Source organism: Acomys minous, assembly GCF_964271855.1.
Source record: "Acomys minous genome assembly, chromosome: 6".
Classification (NCBI taxonomy): domain Eukaryota; kingdom Metazoa; phylum Chordata; class Mammalia; order Rodentia; family Muridae; genus Acomys; species Acomys minous.
This window is the reverse complement of record NC_140487.1, coordinates 27595961-27618278: the sequence shown is the minus strand read 5'-3', so window position 1 is coordinate 27618278 and position 22318 is coordinate 27595961. Positions and strand designations below refer to the sequence as shown.

At 40.0% G+C, this 22318-nt stretch overlaps 1 protein-coding gene across 2 annotated transcripts in view; it reads right to left on the bottom strand.

The window, feature by feature from the left end:
* Positions 1-22318, bottom strand: part of LOC311598871 (uncharacterized protein) — a gene marked incomplete at its 5' end in the record, with an annotated part of 67630 nt that overhangs the window by 24946 nt on the left and 20366 nt on the right. The window contains one exon of one of the 2 annotated variants that reach the window (XM_084784395.1): positions 18988-19038. The exons of the other annotated variant lie outside the window; for it this stretch is intronic. Of the gene's footprint in view, positions 1-18987; positions 19039-22318 lie in introns of those variants that run through there. 2 annotated transcript variants of the gene reach the window in all.

The window sequence follows — 22318 nt, the reverse complement described above, 5'->3', positions numbered from 1 at the left end:
TATTTTCGCAAGTTATATAGATGGCAATCTTCCTGATTACAAATGTCAGAAACCCAAGTAAATTTGGTTTAAATTGAAAAGGAGACTCTTCTAGCTCATACAAATCATCAGGACGTGTATGTGAAATGAAGCCATATTAAGCTGCTGGGGTAGCAGGGATGTAGTGACCTGCTCTGCTGTTCTCTCCTGCTGGGTTCAGGGGCCATTCCTGGATTCCTAACAGTCCTTCTCCTCTTTCTAGTTACCTCATTTTGTCTGTTCTGTAACAAAATATATGTACACTACACCCCTGCATTTGGCTTAATTGTGTTTTGAAATTCAACTGTTTGTGTAAAACTCAGCCATCATAGATAACTAAAGTATGAGAATCATTAGCACCAGCTGCCCTTTCTTCCCCTCTTCCTCCTTCCCTTTTTCCCTTTATCCCTCCCTCCCTCCCTTCCTCAGTTCCACCTACTTTTTCCCTGATTTAAAGAGAGGTTACCTCCCAACCTGGTGCTTTGGAGAAGAGGTCAAGAATAAGCTCTGCCTTCATGTCTTCCTTTCCTTCTCTCAAACAACTTCTACATGCCTTCCTCTTTAATCCCTTGCTGCACAAGCGTTACTATTTACCTTGTTTCAGTAATTCTGAAAGGCGCTTCCTAACATTTCTTGCAAATTTTATTGAATATGCTTTCTCCCTGACCTCTGTTGGCTCTGCTAAAGAAGGGTTAACTGTGAGTCAAAGGGTCTGTTGTCTGCCTGCAAAGTGACATATATGCATACATAATGTATATGTTATACATAACATACTGTGTATATAATGTGTATATATTATATATAATATGTATAGTTTCATATATTATATCTAAGTAAGAATATTTTTAAGGAAAATCCTAACATGACATTGAGAGACTAGAAACCTCCAAAGATTCTGTTGAGTTCATTCTCTGTTGGCCTTCTACTGGTGGACATGCAGCCTATCCTTACAAATCTAAAATTTAAAGCCCATTTCTGACACTGCAATTTTGTTTAACCACCCACATTTTCTGGGATTGACACTGTACATCCATTAAAGGCACCTCCATCAAGACTTTTCTTCAAGCTGTATCTTGATATTAGCTTATTAACCAACAAGGTTCTACAGGCTTTTTCATGCATCTTTGGGCCACTGAGTTCTCCAGAACAACACAAGCTATTGACATTGCTCATTGTTATCCACCATATCTAAATGGTAAGACCTTATTGCTGAAGATACCACACACTGAATAACACAGAGAAATGGATCTTAAACCAGCCGTATATTTCTTCCTTGCTGGCTAGCTTTCACAGTGCCAGAAGTTGCTGTACAGGTTGCTGCAGAGAGAAAGACACAAATGCTTTAGCCCAGTATCAGACCCTGCATGCTAAAATTCCTTCCTGCCAGACAAATGTGATCACTGATGAAATAGTAGTATAACATTAAGGGGGCAACAAACCATTCTTCTGACTGGATTTGAGGCCTGCTACACAGATAATTCCTGCCTGATACTGTAAACTTCTGAGCCAGCTCCTTTGTCGCTGCTACGCCTCCTTTTTCTCTACAGCTTGGAGTATGAAATCATGGTTAATTCCATGTGTCACTTTGGAAGGTGGTTTTGGATATTACTTGCATTTAAATCAATGATCACTAAATAAAATTGGTAGATCTAATCCAACTAGATGAAGGCTTAAGAAAACAAAACAAAACAAAAGTCTGGGTAAATGTGACTTTTATTTGCCAGATATAATTATCATCTCTGAGGCTTATTGTCTCCATCTGCTACTGTAGGCCTAGTCCTAGAAGTTTCTAGCCTCTGTACAATCTAATCTAATCTAATCTAGAATGTTTTCAGCCTCTGAGACTTACTTCTGAATAAGCTCACCCTATCTATGTCTTTCTGAACTCAGGCTAGCTGGTTCAACTCAGCTGTTCTGGCTCAAACTCCTTTCCCAGCTCACTTATTTAATCTCAGTCACTAATGCAGAACATATGTTCTGTAACCCATTAGTACAAGCACAGAGACAGGCCAGCCTGGTCTACATAGTGAATCTTCAGAAAGCTAGGGTTGCACAGTGGGGCCTTATGTAACAACAACAACAACAACAACAACAACAACAACAACAACAACAACAATCTGTGTACAAACCCTTATCTACAACTCAGAAGATTGGAAATTGCCATTTCCTTCTGTACTTTGATACTCAAATTCCTTTGGTTGCAAAACTTGATCTCAGATTTTGTAAGGCTTTCCTGTTTATAATCGGTATTGTTTTCACTTGATGTGAGTGCTTACGTATTATACGGTCCATGTGCTCAACTGTTAAGTAATAGATCCACATGCTGAAGATGTTTCACAATAATGGTGCTTGCATCTTTTATATTTCCAGAAGGTGTAGGAAGGAAGAGAATCTGATTTTGAAATATTTTTTATTCTAAACATTTGAAATAGAAGTTATGTAATTAGAGGCGAGGAACTGGCTTAATTGATGAAGTGCTTGCTACTGATCCCATAGACCTGAGTTTGAGCCTCCTCGGAACACAAGTAAAAAGAAAAGCCTGGGTGTTGGGGAGATGAAGACAGGCAGATCCTTAGGACTCACTAGGCAACCAGCAGAGCTGGTCAGTGAAAGACCAGGCCTCAAAAACAAGCAAACAAAGAAAACAACAAAACAAGGTAGATGTTTGCTAAGAATCAATAGTGAAGGCTAACCTCTGATCAGACATACATGAATACACATATAAATCCACATATGCACCCCACACACATATATCTAAAAAGAGCTAAGGAAATAAATAATCAATCTGTAAAACTGATCCCAACACCAGATCTCTGGATTTGTTTAAAGTGTAAGTGCTTAGCTAGTCCTCACCAAGGACTCCTTATTCTCAGTGTAAGCATCAAACCCAGAGACTTAGAATAGCCGAGATGCTCTACCACATTCATAACCTGTCCAAGAACTTTTCTGAAGTCAGCACATGCAACATTAGTTTTTAGAAAGCTTCCCAGATGAGTTTCATATACATCCTTGTTAGAGAACTAATTTAATATTGCAAAATTAGATGTGGAAGGATAGAATACCTGTGAGGTGACTCTGGGAGTGTGATTTATAATGGAGAACGTCACTTTTAAAAAAGAATTTATGACCAGAAATCTTATCAGAAAGTGATTCAAGTAACTTAAAATATTTGATGGGGAAGAAAAGACTTTGGCAAGGTGCATAGTATTTTAGACTACAGAATTTTCTTTTGCCTCTGTGTTCCAGGAAAGAAATCATATTGACTACAACAAATATGCACTAACTACTTCATTAATGCAAAGATCTGTACCAGGAACTTTCTAATGTACATGAATTTAATTATTATTTCATGTTATTCTTACCATAGTAGTATAAGGTAGGCATTATTTCTATTTTATAAATGAAGAAAATGAAAGATAATAGAAAAATATTATTTTTATTTTTTTAACCCAAGATCACAAATATTCAGAGGCAGATTTTTCAGACACATTTACTGACCTTTATATTATTCCTTCCAGGAAGAAAGTCACAAAAGTCAGATCTGAGTGTATAATTAAAAAAAGTAATTCTAACCTTTAGGGCTTAACTAGAAATGTCATGGACAGGCATGAGATATAGTGGCTCTTCTTTCACTAAGATGATCAAAAAGATGTTTATAACTACTAGGAAGACTATTGTAGAAGGGTTTCAGTGATGGACAACATAATGAGTGGCAGGTACCTTGAGTCTCTTCTAGCTTTGGAACCCTTAAATCTGTGGCCTAAGCCCACAAAAGTTCCATAGCAAAGCAGAATACACCTAAGAAGAAATCTGCAGGTGCGTGGGTAACACAGGAACTTTCAGAAGAGAGAGGGACTCTGCAAAACTATGTGCTCCAGAAATCATTTCCTGGAAATGTCACAAGGATGGCTTGAATTTGGAAATGGCACTTCAGGAGGAAGACACTGTTATCAAAGAAACCAGAGGCCTGCTCATGACACATCAGCCCATTTTATGTAGAGGCTTCAATAGAGACCAGACTAGGGGATGGTGAGGGGGTCCCCGCCAGGTACCATAGTAGGCAGGGAAACAATTTGTGAAGAGGTGAGAAAAGTTGGCTCAGTGTAGTGAAAGTTTTGGTTTCTTTAAAAACTTGGTTATGTTATATAAACAGGTTTTTGTTTTAATCCCAAGTGTGTGATACAGAGATGCTTTCAGTTTATCCACGGCTGACAATTGCCTTGTGAGGGGCCTGGTCTATGCCAGCTGATAACAGCCTCAAGCAGCTCAGAGAGGAGCAGGATCATTGCCAGCTGGTGTTGGCTTAATTCTGAAGACTCTGAGAAGGTATAAATACCAAAGCCCAAAGAGAGTGGAAGGACACTTCAAGGAAGCAGATGGAGAAAGATGAAGGCTGCTGGTTCTGTTAGATGATGGATATCCTGACAACTGTGACTGGTATTTTCTCAAAGAAGGCAATGACCCTAACCAGCTGGAACTAAATCTAAAGAAGTCCATGTCCCATGTCACTTCTAGCCTTTCTCTCCTACATAGGGTTCAGGGAGTGGGAGGGAGATAGAGACATTAAGGAACCCCAAATAAAAAATAGTTTAAAAAGATGTTTCACAGTTCAGCCTGACTTGGGCTGGATCAAACTTTAGGAATCTGGTGCCAGGTAGTTTATTGCCCGCATATGTAAACACAGTACAATTTGGAAAAAAAGTTCTCTGGTGCAATACAATCCCAAGTGTACAAGGAAACGTAATTACATTGAAACTCAACTTCAAATATATGCCATTTTTTTCCAACAGGATGGGTTCTAGAAATGGGCTACCTAGATTATCTTAAGGGCCGAGGGAAGGAACTGGCCTGGTCTCAGTCATACAGAAAGCATAGAAATTCTCTGGGCTATTAGCCACCTCTGGTCCTGGTTATGGAAGCTTGACATGGCCTGGCCAGACAGATAACTTAGATCACCACCAGGGTGTTCATCACCTCCAATTTCCAGCCTTCTCTATAGAAGAACAGGTATTTCCTTCTTTGAGGAGACACCCCTATGTGATTAACATTCCTGGTTTCCCTGGAGATCTATGGGCACAAGAAACTTTGAGATCCAGATAGTATAATAAAAATAGATTAGAAAAATAGCAATGGCTAGGGTGGCTTTGAATGCTTTTCAAAAGGTTTTTTTTTGTATGTGGTATGTATATACACAAGCTTGTATGGGTGCACATGCCTAAGCATGTGCACATATGTATGGAGGCCATAAGTCAACATTGGGTATATTTTTCCATTATTCTCCATTTTGTTTTTAAGACAGAGTCCTCAAACTCACTGACTAGGCCAAGCTGGCTTTCCAGTGGGCCCCTGGGATCCACCTCTCCACTACTGGGATTATAAGTATGCACTGCCATGTCTGGAATTTTTATGAGTTTTGTGGATCTATAACATAATGCAATTTTTAATACTATATTTCTTAGAATAAATATAAAGTCTCTAGAAGGCATACTTTGGAATATTGTACAAGGGTATTAGAACGGCAAAATTGCTAACAATTTCTTTATAGCTACTAAGATATAATTTTCTATCTCAATGGATTTGTTCTACAAAAAGAAAGTAAAGACATTTTTATTCATGAAGTCAGGAAAAGAAAAAGCCTGACATAAAAACCATAATATTGGTTCCAAGAGAGGCATTGCAGAGTTGATAGGGGTTATGAGGGTATAACCCAGAAATATTGGGGGAATAATGCTGGAACTAAAGAAAGGATAATAACAGAAAAATCATTTTAGAACTTAGAGGTTCTGTCTCCTCTTCAACCTTGTTTCTGAGGTAACTAAGATAAGAGAAAAGAAGAGGTACCTGGCCATGTAGCCTCCCTTCACTCATTGGGCAGCAGCAGACTGATGAGTGTCGGGAGCATCCAGGTTTCAGCTCAGTCCCAGAAACATGGCACAGCCTCTGCACATAGCGTTGAGTCAGGATAAGGTCCCAGGTCTAGGTAAATCAAGCATCTATCTCAGGTATGAAACTTAAGGGGTACAAAAAGTCTCGGTGATCAAGACAAATCAGATTATCTTTATTTAAAATAAAAAATGCAAATATTCTGTAACAAAATATTACAAGCTTAAATTAAGGCAGGGTCGGTATTGGCAATTGTCATTGCTTTTGTACTATGCATAAAATCAGTTTTTCTTGTCCTTATTTAAAACGTTGGTATTTTGTTTAGCACAAGTTTTCTCGTTCATTTTGGCTTTTGAACATTATCATACAAATGTGTGTGTGTGTGTGTGTGTGTGTGTGCGTGTGTGTGTGTGCGTGCATTCATGTTCTTTATATTGCACTTCTCGTGTGTGTGTGTGTGTGTGTGTGTGTGTGTGCGTGCATTCATGTTCTTTATATTGCACTTCTCGTGTGTGTGTGCGTGTGTGTGTGTGTGTGCGCGCGTGCATTCATGTTCTTTATATTGCACTTCTCGTGTGTGTGTGTGTGTGTGTGTGCGCGCGTGCATTCATGTTCTTTATATTGCACTTCTCGTGTGTGTGTGTGTGTGTGTGTGCGCGCGTGCATTCATGTTCTTTATATTGCACTTCTCATGTGTGTGTGCGTGTGTGTGTGTGTGTGTGTGCATTCATGTTCTTTATATTGCACTTCGTGTGTGTGTGTGTGTGTGTGTGTGTGTGGCGTGCATTCATGTTCTTTATATTGCACTTCTCATGTGTGTGTGTGTGCGTGTGTGTGTGTGTGTGTGTGCATTCATGTTCTTTATATTGCACTTCTCGTGTGTGTGTGCATGTGTGTGTGTGTGTGCATGCATTCATGTTCTTTATATTGCACTTCTCATGTGTGTGTGTGTGCGTGTGTGTGTGTGTGTGTGTGTGTGCATTCATGTTCTTTATATTGCACTTCTCGTGTGTGTGTGCGTGTGTGTGTGTGTGTGTGTGCGTGCATTCATGTTCTTTATATTGCACTTCTCATGTGTGTGTGTGTGCGCGTGCGTTCATGTTCTTTATATTGCACTTCTAAGCAAATATCTTCTTATAGATTCTAGAGTACTGTACACCACATGGCTTAAAGGACAGAAACTTACTGACTCACGGACTAGAGATTAAAAGTCAGCTCAAAATGTCAGGGAGTCAGTTCATCCTGAGAGACAGCAAACGTATGTGAGGCCTCTCTCTAGCGCTGGGGGTTTGCTGGAAGTGGTTGGGGTTCCTAGGATTATGATGGCTTCGTGACTTCAAAGTCTCTGTTCCCATTCACACACGTTGTCCCCATTGTCCCCAAGTGTGTGTGTCCCTCTCTCTGTTTCTCCTCTTTATGTGAACACCAATCGCATTGGGTTAAAATATCCACGTGAGTCGCTGGGATAAAATTACCATTAGGAAGTCATGCTGGAACATTACTCCGTTTTAGCAGCCATGTACATTGTGAAGATGATGTAATCAGCCACAGGAAATAGATGTGAAAGGAGTTTCACAAGAAGATAATGAAGGTGAAAAATACCACCATCTAGTATTTGCGCTGCATTCTTCTATGCTTTAATACAGACATACTTGCCATTGTGTGGCACCTGCCTGGAGTATTTAACCTAGTAGCATGTGGTACATGTGTGTAGCTTAAAGCAATAGGTAGATTTTAGCTTAGTTGTGTGTCAGGCTATACAGTCTAAGTTTGTTTACGTGCCCTCTATGACATTTGCCCAACAAGTCCCCTCATATCACATTTTTCAGAACTATATTTCCATGAAGGGATGTATAACTATACTTACATCTGCCATAATTTTATTTCAAAGACAAGTCATACTCCTAATTACTCGAGGTTGAAACTGCCACATAGGAGTTAGAGTGGAAGACACAATTCAACCCACGCTATAATTAGCAAGTTCTCTATTTGCTTTAATCTAATATCCTTTAGGAACTCAAACACACTTAACTTCCAGAATCTTTACCTTGGGCTCAAAGAACTAGTATTGATCTACAATTTCTGACTTCCTTTTGACAAGGTAAAATTCTATATTTAGAAAAAAATATGTTGGCCTCAGAGCTTTGAGTCCTGATGCTCCACCCTGCATGAAGTTCTAGGGGTTTATCTGACAGTGTAGGAAGACAGTTACACATAAAGAAAACACAGAGAAATGTCATGGCCACAAAGAGTCTTCCCAACATGTCCTGATGGATCTATCCTCATGAGTATATGAAGAACATCATCACATTAATTGTTGCAAGAGTGGGTCTGTACTGAAGCAATCTTGGCCCTGTCTTAACCTCTCTTTCCTTGTGATGAAGGCCCTCATCAGATTCAACACACACACACACACACACACACACACACACACACACACACACACACACACTTCCTAGCCAATCTTGGGCTTCTGAGACTTTACAACTATGATCAAGTAGAATTTTTCTCTTTACAAATGACCATGACTCGAGTATTTTGTTATAGCAGCACAAACAAGATTAAGAAAAGTTCCCCATTTGTGTTTTTACAGAGGCTTTCATCTCTTCTCTTTGCAAGATCTTTGCACAGATGGCTAGTCTAAAGGAGAATTTAGATGGATGGTTTATAAATAAGTAAAATTTACAAATATTTTTCATTCTGCCGTAATTAATGCTTTAATGAAACCACTCAATGAAGGGCAGCAGATAGAAGAACTTGTATCTCTATAACGTAATTATTCAAGAAGTAAACATCTGGAGCATTGAAAAATGATATCCTAGGGTTGAGCAGAAGGAAAAAAGACAAATGAGAGGAACATGCCTGAAAACCCCAAACCACACTGTGACATCATTTGTTTTTTTAGAGGCCTTACGGGAAGAAGCAGCGATAAAATTAAACAGGAAAAACACATGGGCCTGCCCCTTGTTCATTTATTTATTGGTCGCTATTTTTCATGACAACGCAATTAGACGTGGTAGCCCTCTGAACTAGGAGCTCTGCCTTATCTTTTCAGTGATCCAGTTCACTCTGAATTCGTTCTCTCACCTTCACTGAAGTCTTAATATTGCCATCTTTTAAATCTTTGCTTCTGAATGCCCTAGAAAATAGTTTTCTGCTATTTTCAGGAGAGGAAAATAAAACGTCCCCACTTAAAAGACTCGTTTTCCACCACAGGCACCTCTTTATAGTCTTGCAATACCCACTGTTCCCTTTGATTAAACCACCATCTCTCAGTATATCAAATCTTGGCAATGCTGAGCCATAACTTCACATCATTTTACTATGGATGGCTAAGATTTTTCCAGTTACTGTCACGCTGTACGATCATAAGCTCCCAAAGATCCACAATTTGCCTTTAAGGTTTTTGTTTTAATCAAATAAAAAGTTTAGAGGTATTTTGGAGTTTGAAAATAGAATATAGAACCAAAATTAAGCACGAACATGTCTTGCGATAAGACTGTGTTCTGCTCTTGCAGAAGTTCTGAGTTCCAACAATTCAGGCCTCCAGAAACCCTTGCACTCATGTGCCCACACTGCTACAGAGGCACACACAAAACATAATAAAACTTTTTTTAAAATTCTATTTTTTTTTAAAAAGCTTAACCCATTTATACAGAGGCAACTCCCCAGATACCCACCTTATACTCAGACCTTTCTTCTCCTGGGGAAAAGAATCTTCAGCCAGGTTAGTAATTATTCAGTTGGTCACACGTAAAAATATAAAAATTCATTGGACATTTAAAATACAGAAGATGTAAGAAAAAAATTCTCTGTCATCTTGTTTCTTGGGGCTGAGTACAAATCAACCTGAGTTTGCTGATGCCAACAAAAGGAAGGCCCTGTCCTAACTATTACAGGCATGGTTGCCCAGAGGATTCTAATCTGGTTGGAAGCAACAGGTTTACAGGAACACTTACACAATAAAGAATCATAGATTGGAGCATGAGCAGGGCAAGGTAATCCTCTGAGAAACACTGATCTAGGCTATGTAGATCAGATAAAGTGCCCTGGGCTAATGTTCTTCCCTATTACTGAAAAATGAGCTGAAGTGCAAGATGGCAGCCATGCCGTGGGTCAGAAATTGATTCCTTCAGTGGATTGGACCCAAGCACGTCTTCCATCCGGACACTGAGTCCACGAGTGGTGTTTATCCTTACCCACAACAACTCAAGGAAGAGCCTGTAGCTCAACTGCCTGTACCCTCTTCAGGCCACAGGACTTCAGAAACTTTCTCTGACCTGATGGCCCTAGATTAATAAGGTTTGTGGAGGAGGGTAGGGACCCATGATAAGATTTGCCCCAGGTCCTGCGCCAAAGGCTGCCTACTTCCTAGAACTAATTAGAACAAGCACAATCAATAACACATTATCCAGGCCTCTGAAGTTCTTCAAGGGTCAGCAGGCACAGGCTCTGTTGAATTCTCCACCCAAGGCGCCATCTCAGTCTTGATTTTAGTTTAAAAGTTCCAGCAATGAGGAAAATACTTCCTTCTTTTTGAGGAAATTCAATAAAGAATTGGCATCTCACATACACTGTCAGTTACGGTAAGTCAAAAACTAAAGAAGAACAACATGTTCCCCCTAATAATCCACCGGTGATCCCCATTTATTTCTATTAATAGTGCTATCCTCCTCCTATGGGATGGAGAGACAAAATGCCATTTAAATATATGTGAGTGCAAAATGCTAAAAGTATAAATGAGAACCAATAGAAGTACACTAAAATGTGTATGCTGAATTTGCTGCTGAATTTTTAATTGGAAACGTCTAAAACAGAACGATCAACAATATAATCCATTAAAAACACTGACAGCCCATGTGTAGTTATGTGTATGATTCTAGTCAGTTTCTGGTGAGACATTAATTTTTAATACGAGGGTGACAGTGGCCTTCTTAGTGCAGAGGGGGTGTCGACTGGGTCTCCTCACTTCGAAGATTTGAATTGTTTCCTGTTGTGCACCAAGTATTGTCACCATCTAGATATTTTGGAAACACTGGGGAATATGATGAACTTCTTACTCTAACAAAGTATACTTGTGAGCTGATAAAAAAAAACAAAAAAGTAAATGAGATACTTTCATATAACTTAATGCTATGAAGAAAATAAATTGGGTCAATAGACAAAGCTCAGAAGACAGACTTAGGTAAGACCTGAAAGCTAGCCTCACATCAGTGTAAAAAGCTTTCAGAGCTCAGGTGCTCTGCCAGCCAAATGCTCATGACATGAAGTACAACCAGCAGAGAAGGCAGACATTAAAGAAGCACGCAGGACTACATCATAATACATTCTTTATATTAGGCAAAGGACTGCACCTTTTATTATATGAGAAGTGATAATAAACTGATGAGAGAGGGCTTAGAATAGGATCCAGAATCATTTCTGCACGCGCGTGCGTGCGTGCGTGTGTGTGGTTTTTGAGACAGGTTTTCTCTGGGTAGCCTCAGCTGTCCTGGACTTGCTTTGTAGACCCAGCTGGCCTCAACTCACAGCGAGCCACCTGCCTCTGCCTCCCTGAGTGCTGGGACTAAAGGTGTGCACCACCATGCCTGGCCCCCTTACATATTTTTAGATGTGGGAAATACTCTTAGATTAGGCCACAGGATACATCAGAAATATCAATAACATAAGATCAAATAATCCAATCAATGAATGTCCAGCTGAGCCAAACAAATACCTTTTAAATAAATACTTAAAATGCCCAATAAATGCATAAAAAATAAGCAAACAAATGTTCAACATCTTTAGCCACCAGGAAAATGCCAATCAAAATGGTATTGATATTCCATCTCCCCCATCAGAATGGTAGCATTGATAAAACAAAATATCTTGGAAAGCATGCAGACGGAGGAAACATATAAATACTGTAATGATGTTGATGGAAGTATAAGTTGATCCAACCACAATGGAAATTGATACAGAGCTCCCTTAACCAAGACTAGAACTAGCGTATACCGCTGCTATACCATGCTTGTGCGCATCCATCAGGGAATTATAGGCAGCATAGAACAGGTGAGCCTGTCCTAGTTATGGCTTTATTCATCACAATCAAGACATATACTTTGCCTAGGTGCCTACCAACAGATGAATGGGTAAAGAAAATTCGGCTGTGTACACAATGGACTGTTATTCAGCCATTAAGAAGAAAATTGTGCTGTTTTCTGAAAACTATGTGGATTTGGTGCCATCATTCTAAATTAAGCCAGACTCAGAAAGACAATATCATGTTTTCTTTCTAATGTACAATCTTTTGATACATTTTATTATTTTGGAACTTCATATAATTTCTTTGAATCATATTTACCTGCCATTACTTTCACAAGCTCTCTACAACCCAACACCCACAACTTCAATTCTATTTTTTTTTTTTTTTTGGTAAGTAACCTGCCAAGGTCCAAGCTGTGATTGTATACGAAATGCACACATGCACAAATATTAAGTATTATGTGCCCATGGTTACAGCTATCTTACAGTCATCTTCACAATCTGCTTATACATGGTGTGCACAGGCATTATATAAGATCTAGCCTTCTCAATGAGTAGCAATGCCAGATTTGTTCCAGCCTCCTGGTACATCCCCAACATAAAATAGTAATGAATTTGTGTCCGAAGCAATCCATTTTGTTAGGAACATTTGTCAATACCAGTGGAAGACTCAGTCTTCCCAAAGTAAAGGCCAGCCTCTGACATGGTGGCCACTGCAGTTCCCTGTCTCAGTAGCCCTGACATCATCCACAAAAGCTCTGGATCTGCCCATCTCAGCTCCAACTAAAGACACATGATCTGGGTACTGCAGCTGCACCATAAAAAGAAACGCCTTGCCCTTCTGGGATCACTGACTACCTTCCCACGTGCCTGCCTCCAAGTCACACTGCTAGACTAGATCGATGCCCATGAGTCATTTCAAAAATCCATCCCCAAGTCTCCCAACTCATGCCATAGAAGTGAGCTGACAAACTTAGGAAGCCAACCTAATCCTGGGTTATAAAATATCTCTAGCAAGAAGCACTCTCTACACCTACATTTAGAAATGCCAGAAGCTACTGGACAGAGATCACAATAGTCATTTTCTAAGGACACAAAGACTGAGTCTATGAAATTGGCAGTAAATTCACTACACTAAAGTACATGAGACTCCTGTCTATTGGAGTTTAATGTTTATTACAGACTTATGGCATTTGGTGTTCTCTCTCTCTCTCTCTCTCTCTCTCTCTCTCTCTCTCTCTCTCTCTCTCTCTCTCTCTCTCTCTCTCTCCAAGTGCAAACACATTTCCTACTTCTTAGTCATTGTATGTGATTGTGTGGGGAGCTTGGTTCCTATATTTAAGTTTATATTTCACTTGAACTTGGGAGCACAAGGAAGCTTGATAGAAAGAAATGGATGGAGAGCTTGGCCTTTAAGAAAATGAAAGGTCTGTTTTGAGTGTACTCCTAGTTTCTATACCCTTGCTTGAAATAGCTGTTATACTTTTTAAGATTTTTATTCTTAATGTTTGCCAACCCAAGAGGTATAATTTATATGACAATGTGAAATTGGTTTACACTCTGTATGTGTTAAATGCGTTGAGGTATATTCTCTTGTACTTGCTGACTGTTCAGATTTGTTCCTCTGTGGTCTGCATATGCACATTATGGGCTTTTGTTCTATTTTAGGGTGATTAAGCTGTGAGGGCTCTATATCTGTTGTCATTACAACCTGATTGGGTTCATAACCTGCTTTCTAAATATTTGCTCTAACTCTAAGACATTGCTCAGAGCTTCTTCCATCTTATAAATATTTTATTGCTTATTTTCTCAGATATGGTTATTTTAAATATATAATACTATCATCATCATCAGGAGTTTCCCCATGAATTATATCTGTATTTTTGTCTCACAGATATTTTTCTAGAAACCTTACCACTATATACACTTTTTAACTGATTAATTTTTGTGTGCATGATATATAAAAATGCAGTTTTACTGTCCCTTTCTTTTGATGGACCTTTGTGCCATGACCAGTTGTTAAATTAGCCTTTTCCTTGTGCTGTGAACCCAAGAGAAATGTGCCATATCAGGCAGTATCATCAACACCATTCATCCCTCTTGCTGAGGATGGAGTCATGCATGCAAAACGGGTCAGCAAAGCACTGAGTGACAGACAGTCACTCTGCCCCTCCATTCAGCTTGCTTACACAACAGCCCTGGGGGTGGTGATAACAGGGTTGAGAGACTGAGAACAGCCTAGTGATATATCAAGACTGTCTCAAAAGAACAACAGGAGAAAGAAAGGGGCATCTCTGATATTTACTTCTGTTTTCTCTCTTGTACTATAAACTCTGGTGGAAATTATGACTTGGCTCAGGATTGAAATAGCAGATAGAAGTCACATAGACAAACAGACAGACAGAAGAGATTTCTCTGTTCAGCAAATGAAATTTTTATGAAGGATAGCATATTATCCCAAGATCTAAGTGAGATTGAACTTGTCGATTCTGTATGTTCCGTGCACAATTTTCTTGTCTTTGGTTGATCTCAGAATTCTTAAAATTCTCAGTTGAAAAGGCGCATGCCTTTCCTCACATGCTCTCTGCAGAAGAGCCATGTGCTCCTGCATCACTTAAGATAATGCGGACAGTTACATTCATGATCTTTAGGAACAGATTGATTAGTGCCTGAACAAATAAATATAAGAGAGACTCCACATTTAGTCTTGTTAAACTAAGAATTTTTAAGAAATGGAGAAAAAAATAAACTCAGATGAAAAAGAAAACTAATGCATTTTGTTGGATAAGATATACTTGTCCATTAAAATCAGAAGTAGGCACAAACTTAGTAAGTAGAAGATTGTGAGTAGTGGTCTCATTCTCGTTCATATAATGCTGGAATCCTGCCGTTACTAATTCCTCATATTGGAGATGATCCCCATGATGCAGAGTCTATAATGGACATGTAATGTATTTGTTTTCTATGACAGTGATGCCTTGCTGTGATTCTGATGAACACCGCCTAGCTACGTGCTAACGCATATATGATTATACTATTTTGAATTGATAGGGTTCTCCCAGAAATGCCCTATATACTTTAAAATTCTATCTAAAGTGATTCTGAGAGATAAAAAATACTTTATTCCGATAAAACATCCCACACCCCCAAAAGTAGAAAGAAATGCATTATGCATTGACCTGATGTCTAAAAATGGATCCAGGCAGCTATAAGGGTTCCAAAAGCTGGACCACTGGCAGAGGCAGCCTCATCGGATTAGAGTCCTGCTAAAATAATCACAAAGTTCATTACTTCCAGCAGATTTTTCCAAGACTCAGACACTCTTACTGAAAATATTCAGGTACTGTACTAAATGTTCTTTCTATTAAAAAAAATATCAAGCATATCTTAAGAGAAACAGCTACCACCAAGTTGCAACCTTAAGATGCCTGGTGCTGAATGCTTAGATAAATATTTGGATGTAGTTGTTAAAGTCATCTCCCAGAAATGCATTTGTTTGAGTCAGAATCTGAGTTGCTGTACTACACTGTCTCCCTCTGACCCAGGGGCCTCCAGAATCTATGCAAACTTGTTACAGTTTCCCATAATTCCTGACTTGACAGTGTAATAAGTATGGAGAACTATGGAAGAACAGGCACTACAGATCTCAACAGACACTTCAAAACACAATAAAGGAACTATGTGAACCCCATTCACTCAATAACGTAGTACAGTCCTGTCTTTCATAGGAGAAGAATCTAGCAATATATAAGAAGTGCACCACTTAACCAAATGTAGTTTATCCCAGAAAAGCGAGGTTGTTATTAACACTGGAAGTCAATCAATATAACTTACAGCCTCGCTGAAATAGAAGAAAAATTCTATGCAGTGCTCTCCAAAAATAAAAAGGCATTTTACAAAGTCATGTGAAAAATAAAAGCCCATTCATAAAAAATTCTTTAAGTTTTTTCTTGAGAGATGTGTGAAAGTTTTTTTTTTTAATGTGGACTGTAGCTGAAGAGACAGCTTGGTGGTTAAGAACATCTTCTGCTCTTGCAGAGGACCAGGGTTTGCTTCTCAGCACCCATACGTTGGCTCATAACCTTCTGGCATCCATAGGCACTGGAAACATGTGGTGCACAAACACGTGAAATTAAATGAATGTTCAAATAAGTGAGTAATGTGCTCTCCTATAAAGCCTCAGCCATGCGAATTTATGATTATAAATAGTTGTACAGACTAAAAAGTGTGAGATGACTAATTTATAATAGGAAAACTCTGACCAAAAAGGAAACCAGGAAGCTTGCTCAGGCCGCTCACACTCCATAGACAACAGCATGTATAGAGGATGCCCAGTAGTGATGGGGGCGGGGGGTCCAGACTCTGCTGCACGGCGGGCTGCGATCCCTCCTGAGTCCAACTTCTATCCACCGGTTAACTCTAATCTTGAAAATACTCACAAGTACATTTGTGGTGCCAGCTTATTAATTTGCAAAAATGGAAATGCAGCACTTCCCATTGCACAGGACTTTTGGAAGGATAAAGGAGCTACAGTTTCCTTAGCACTCATGCGGTGCCGGGGGAGAGTAGACTCTGCAGAAAGGACACCAATGGATAGCTTCCTTTGTGAGCTCCTGCTCCTTGGTCTGTGGGGCACGTCACTGCGAGGCTGGGGAAACTGGCTGGAGCTACAGTGAGGTCGAACTTTGTCCAAACCCTGAAAATCTAGATCTTGAGACTGCTCCCTCCCTGTTTTGTGCCTGTAGGCCTCTGCACCACATAGTTTTGCCTCCTCAATTCTCATAGCCTAGTACCCGGAATTCATCTCTATACCTAAAAATCCTTACCCACGTCTCCAAGGTTTATATAACCCTTATTCACCCCTCAATAAGGAGGAGCTGTGTCACTAAAAGGGCTGTATCAATGGAAGAGCTGTATCAGAAACTGCAATCCCCACCACGACCACCGCTTACTGCAGATGCGACCTGCCCAGCTAAGCTTCATTCTGTTTCATTCCTTCAAGTCCAGCCCCTGTACATTTGGGTGCCTGGATGCCCCGCAGGGACGCTGACCACGGGCCCCCAAACAACACTGATCTCTTTCCTCTAATCACAGGGAGAACGAACTGAGCTCTGATAAAAATAGGTGCTCATCCTTCTCAACCCTCAAAAACCACGGTGAAGTACGGATAGCATCTCCATTAAAAATGGAATTGACCTACTACATACGTCACCGATTATTATTATTATATCTTGTCTTTTTTTTTTCCTTTGTGAGCCTCTCTGTCTTCTTGCATAACCTTTTCAATGCCTAACACCGAGTCTGTATGGATTGATTTTGTAGGTTGACCTTCAAAGGGAAAATCTCATTTCCTGTATTTTGCCATTCATTCTGAGTGAAAATCCTCTGCCATCCTCACCTACCCTTTCACCACTTTCCTATAAAATACCTTAACTTGTAGACTTTTTCTGAGTCTGGAAGCTCCCTCAGGGTCCACCCACTATGGCTAAATAATGAACAAACCATGTGACAAATATGAGTAAATGGGTGTTTCCTGCATTTAGGAGTTAAGCATTCTCCGAGTCATTGTGCAGACAGCTTTCACCAGCCCTTCCCCATACCAATAAAAGAAACGTGGTGTAATGCACACTGGAGACTCTCCTTGCTGTTTAGAAGCAGTCTTGGCTGTTTTGGAGTGTTTTCTTCGAAAAACACTGATCACTTTTTCTGCACTTATGCCAATGACTGTGTCAGCATGGCTGGCTTGGAGGCTAATTACATGATTTCATAGCTATTCTGAGAAAACATGGACATACTGGAAACAGAGTGGGGATGGGTACGAGAGTGTTGACTGAAAAAAATGGAGACAAGCCAGATTGTTAATGACTTCCACAGTACTCAGCAGAAAGCATCTCCTGTGGTCTCTGTTGATACACAGAATGAAAGCTTTCCAAATTATGGTTACTTAAGAAGTGACTGCATGAAGTCATCTTCTTGTCCTTAAAAGGAGTCTAAATTTTATTTTAAATAAACAGTTATTACTCACCAAACACTTTATTTTTATTAATTAGTTTATTTATTTTCATTACATCCATATTGCAGTTTCCCCTCCCTCCTTTCTTCTAAGTTTTCCTCCCACCCCCCCCTCCCCTGCCCCTCCATCCACTCCTTCCTCTCTCTTCATTAATTGGGAGCCTCCCATGGATATCCAACAGCCTTAGCACAACAAGTTGCAGTAAGACTAGGTGCATCCTCTCCTATGAGGCTAGACTAGGCAGTGCAACAGGAGGAAAGGGTCCCAAAGGCAGGCAACAGAGTCAGAGATAGGCCCTGCTCCTGCTGTTACAAGTCCCACAGGACTCTCCTCTGCTCTCCTCTCTTTCTGCATCTCTCCTCCACTTCTTCTCCTCCTTCCCTCTCTCCTCTCTCCGCACATGCCTCCCCCCTCTCCCTCCATCCCTCCTGGCTCTGAATGGCAGCTGAGAGCTGCTCTCAATAAACCTGCATTTAATTTTTACAAGTAGAAAATGTCTCTCTGACATTTTCCGCAGATTGCATTTTTGTTATCTTTCTCTTAGCTCCCTTGGTGCCATTTTAAATATTACTGTTCCGGTCTGGTTATATGCCAGATACACCAGATACTTCAAAGACATATATTTGAAGTAACTATGCTTGTAAGAATGAGATATGACTGCATCATATTAAAAAAAAAGAAGTCCCACACAAACACCAAGCTACACAACTGTACCATATGTGGAGAGGGCCTAGGTCAGTCCTGCACAGGCTCCCTGATTGGTGGTTCAGTCTCTGTGAACCCCTATGGCCCAGGTTAGTTGATTCTATCGGCTTTCTTGTGGTGGTGTTGACACTTCCGGCTCCTACAATCCTTCTTCCCCCTCTTCCACAGGATTCCCCGAGCTCTACCTAATGTTTGGGTGCAACAAGCACTTTATTAATCAGATTTTACATTAGATTCTATATAACTGGCCTGAGCTGCTCTCAAGCAAGGTTAAATTAGAAGAACAATAATTTGAGGAATATCTTCAAAATCAAAAGGAAATGGTATAAGTACTCACAGCAGATCTATTCAGAGACATTAAAGAACTCAGGCCAGTCATTTCAAGAGGCTCTTTCCTATATCTACAGTAATACACAGGTGACATCAAGTAGAACTGTATTACATTCATCCTCTAAAATACTTTTAATTGTTGCATTTATTAACAATCATTTTACATAAGAAAGACATCAACTCAATTTGGCTATAACAATAAAGAAGTCTATGTTATCAAAACCCCAATCCCTTCATCTATTCCCTCTGCCCTATGTAAAATAGAACAGGTCTCATTCTCAAATCTATCTATTAGCCTTCCCTACTAGTAGCAATAATATAGATACTATAAAACAAAATTTATGTTAGATCTCAACATCTGAAGGAGAAAAGTTGTCTCTTCTGACATTTTCCCTAGATTGCAGTTTTGTTACTTCTCTTTGAGCTCTTCTGGTACCATTTTAAGTATTACTATTCTGGTCTGCTTATATACCACTATTTGAAGTAATTATAGTCATAAGAATGAGATATGACTGGCTTAACCCAAGGCAGACTGTATGCTCTGTAACAGACATGTGATGAGCCCCGCCTTTATTATCAGATTCTCCTCCAAGTGATTAGTTCCTCTTTGGAACACTTCCAGAACATGCTATCAAATCTCCTTTGTCAAGACCAAGGCAGCCCATTACACTTTAGTAAACGTGTTGGGTAGCTCAAGTTCTATTTCTCAGGGATGCTTGACTTTCTTTTGTGAGAGTAACAACCACCACATAACCTAAACAGTAACTGGCAGAAGCTTTTGTTCAGAATGATACTTTAAAGGGCAGCTTCCTTTTTGTAATCCTTTCTTTTGTCTAATTTCTCATGTGATGTCACAATGGCCCTTGTTTGCTGCTACTTTCACCCTATGGTGGAAGCAGGAAGGAGATTATGAAGTGTGTGGCATTGGCGTACATGATGAATCTGATACTGTGAACTGTGAAAGAACTGGGTTCACACCATAGCACAGGTCTGGAGGAAGCTGAGGTGAGCTTCCCATTGCATGTCCAGCATCATGGTATTGTCTTAAACTCTGACACATCTGGCTCCTAGCCCTCAAAGCTCACCAAAGTGGAGTGCAGAGCACACCTTCTAACTCAGTTCACCAATACTGACATATAAACTTCAATGCATGTAGAGTGATTTGCAAGTGAAAGTTTGTATTGCCCTGTTCCCATGGCCTACGCCTTCTTTACCTATAGGAATGCTACTTTGGAAGATAAATTATAATCAAGGGAGTTTTCAGTGGCCAGAGCCTTTGAAAAGGTGACACTCTTTTATGCTGTCTTTGAGCCAATAACTTTTGTCTCTAGGCACAGTCACCTTGTGACACTGTGATTCTCCTCTTTAGGAAACGTCAGGGTTAGCCAAGTACCACATCATCTTACTAACACCATCTTTCTCACCCACCACGCACATCCAGGAAGGTTGCAGTTGGAAGCTATCTGCCAAGCAAACAATCTTTATCTTTCAGAGAAGATGGTGTTATTTTGTGATCTGCTTAAGCTTTACTTCTCCACGGTCAGCCTAAAGTGTATCTGAGGAGGAAGGAAGCTGATCTTCACACCCAAATCTTAACAGGCAATACTGTTTCATTTCAAAACTCTCTTCTTCTGCATTCCCATATCCTGAAAGAGTTGTTTAGGAAAACAAAACAAAACAAAACAAAAGACAAACAATGTGGGAGGCATTAGTACTCTGGTGCCAATTTATTTTATCCAGAGATGGTCCCCAGACCAAGGGGTCAGAAGATGAAAGTAAGGATAAGAAGATGAAGAACGACCAGAAACAATAGGAAAGTAATCATAAGTCATGATCCATGAGCAGTGAAATCCAGGTGGAGACCAAAGGAGGCAGAGGATTAGAACTGAACCCCCTGGACAATTCTAGAGGGAACTTTGTAAATTGAGCCTGTAAAAGTCTTGACTAGTCATCAGCACTATGTTATAGAACAGGAGAGAACTACCAGAGGTTCAGACAACTAGGTATAAAGACAGCCAAGAAACCTGAAGATGAAAAGCAAGACAGAAGTCGTGAGGCCATGGCACCAAGAGAACGAAAAGGTTCATAGGCTTTGTCTAAGTTAGGACGCTTTTCTCTAGTTAGTTCCACAAAGACATTGCCTAACTGATCTGAAATAATGAGCTGAAACAAATTATAACCTTAGCGGCGAGGAGATGTGGTAGAGAAAAGAGGCTGGGTAAGAAAGATGGCCACTCCCAACAAGGAAAGTTGTTTATTGTGGGTCTTTTGCTTCAAGTTCCACAGCAGAACACATGTTCTGTTCTAGCCTGATGTATCGTTGGAAAAAAACTTCAGTGGCCAGGAAATGGTTAGGAAAGGAGTAGAATGGATTTCTCAGGCAGAAATTTACAGTAATCAATAATCTTTCATTATTCCTAATGAAAAATGAATGGGTTTTTTTGCATGTGGAATACCATTTTGGTAACTATGGTGTGAGATGACTACTTAAATCTCTCTCATAGAACTGGCATACATTTGGGTTTAGAATATATTCCTAAGCAAAGGAAATTAATTCCTGTCAGTAAAGAGATGTTTTGAGCTACTGAGATTCAGCTATAATGTCCTAACCTCATTAAAATGTCAGGTTCTTTCTCATTCTAGATGCATGCACGTCATAAAGACTATGGGGATCTACTACTTTGTAAGGAAGTTGACCTTTGTTATTATTTTTCACCTTTTTTTTAATTTTAGGAGTTTATCAGTTTTTTTCATTAATTTGCTTTTTTTATTCACTTTACTTCCCAATTGCAGCTCCCTTCCTCCTCTCCTCCTAGTCCCACTTTTACACCCCGCTCCCCCATTTTTGCTTTTCTTTTTCCTCAGAGAAGAGGAAGACCTTCTTGGGTACCAACCAACCCTGGCACATCAATTCACAGCAGGACTAACTGCATCCTCTTCCACTGAGGCAAGACAAGGCAGCCCAGCCCTATAGGGGAAAGGGATCCAAAGGCTAGCAACAGAGTCAGAGATAACCTCTACTCTCATTGTTAGGAGACCTACAAGATGAGCAAACTACACATCTGCTACATATGTATAGGGGGTCTCCGTCCATCCCATGCACGTTCTTTGGCTGGTGGTCCAATCTCTGTGAGCCTCCATGGGCCCAGATTAGTTTACTCTGTAGGTCTTCTTGTGGTGTCATTGACCCCTCTAGCTCCCTCAATCCTTGCCCCCAACTCTTAAACAAGACTTCATCTATTGTTTGGCTGTGGGTCTCCACATCTGTTTCAATAAGCTTCTGAAAGGAGCCTCTCAGAAAACACTTATGCTATGCTTCTGTCCACTAGGATGGTAGAGTGTCAT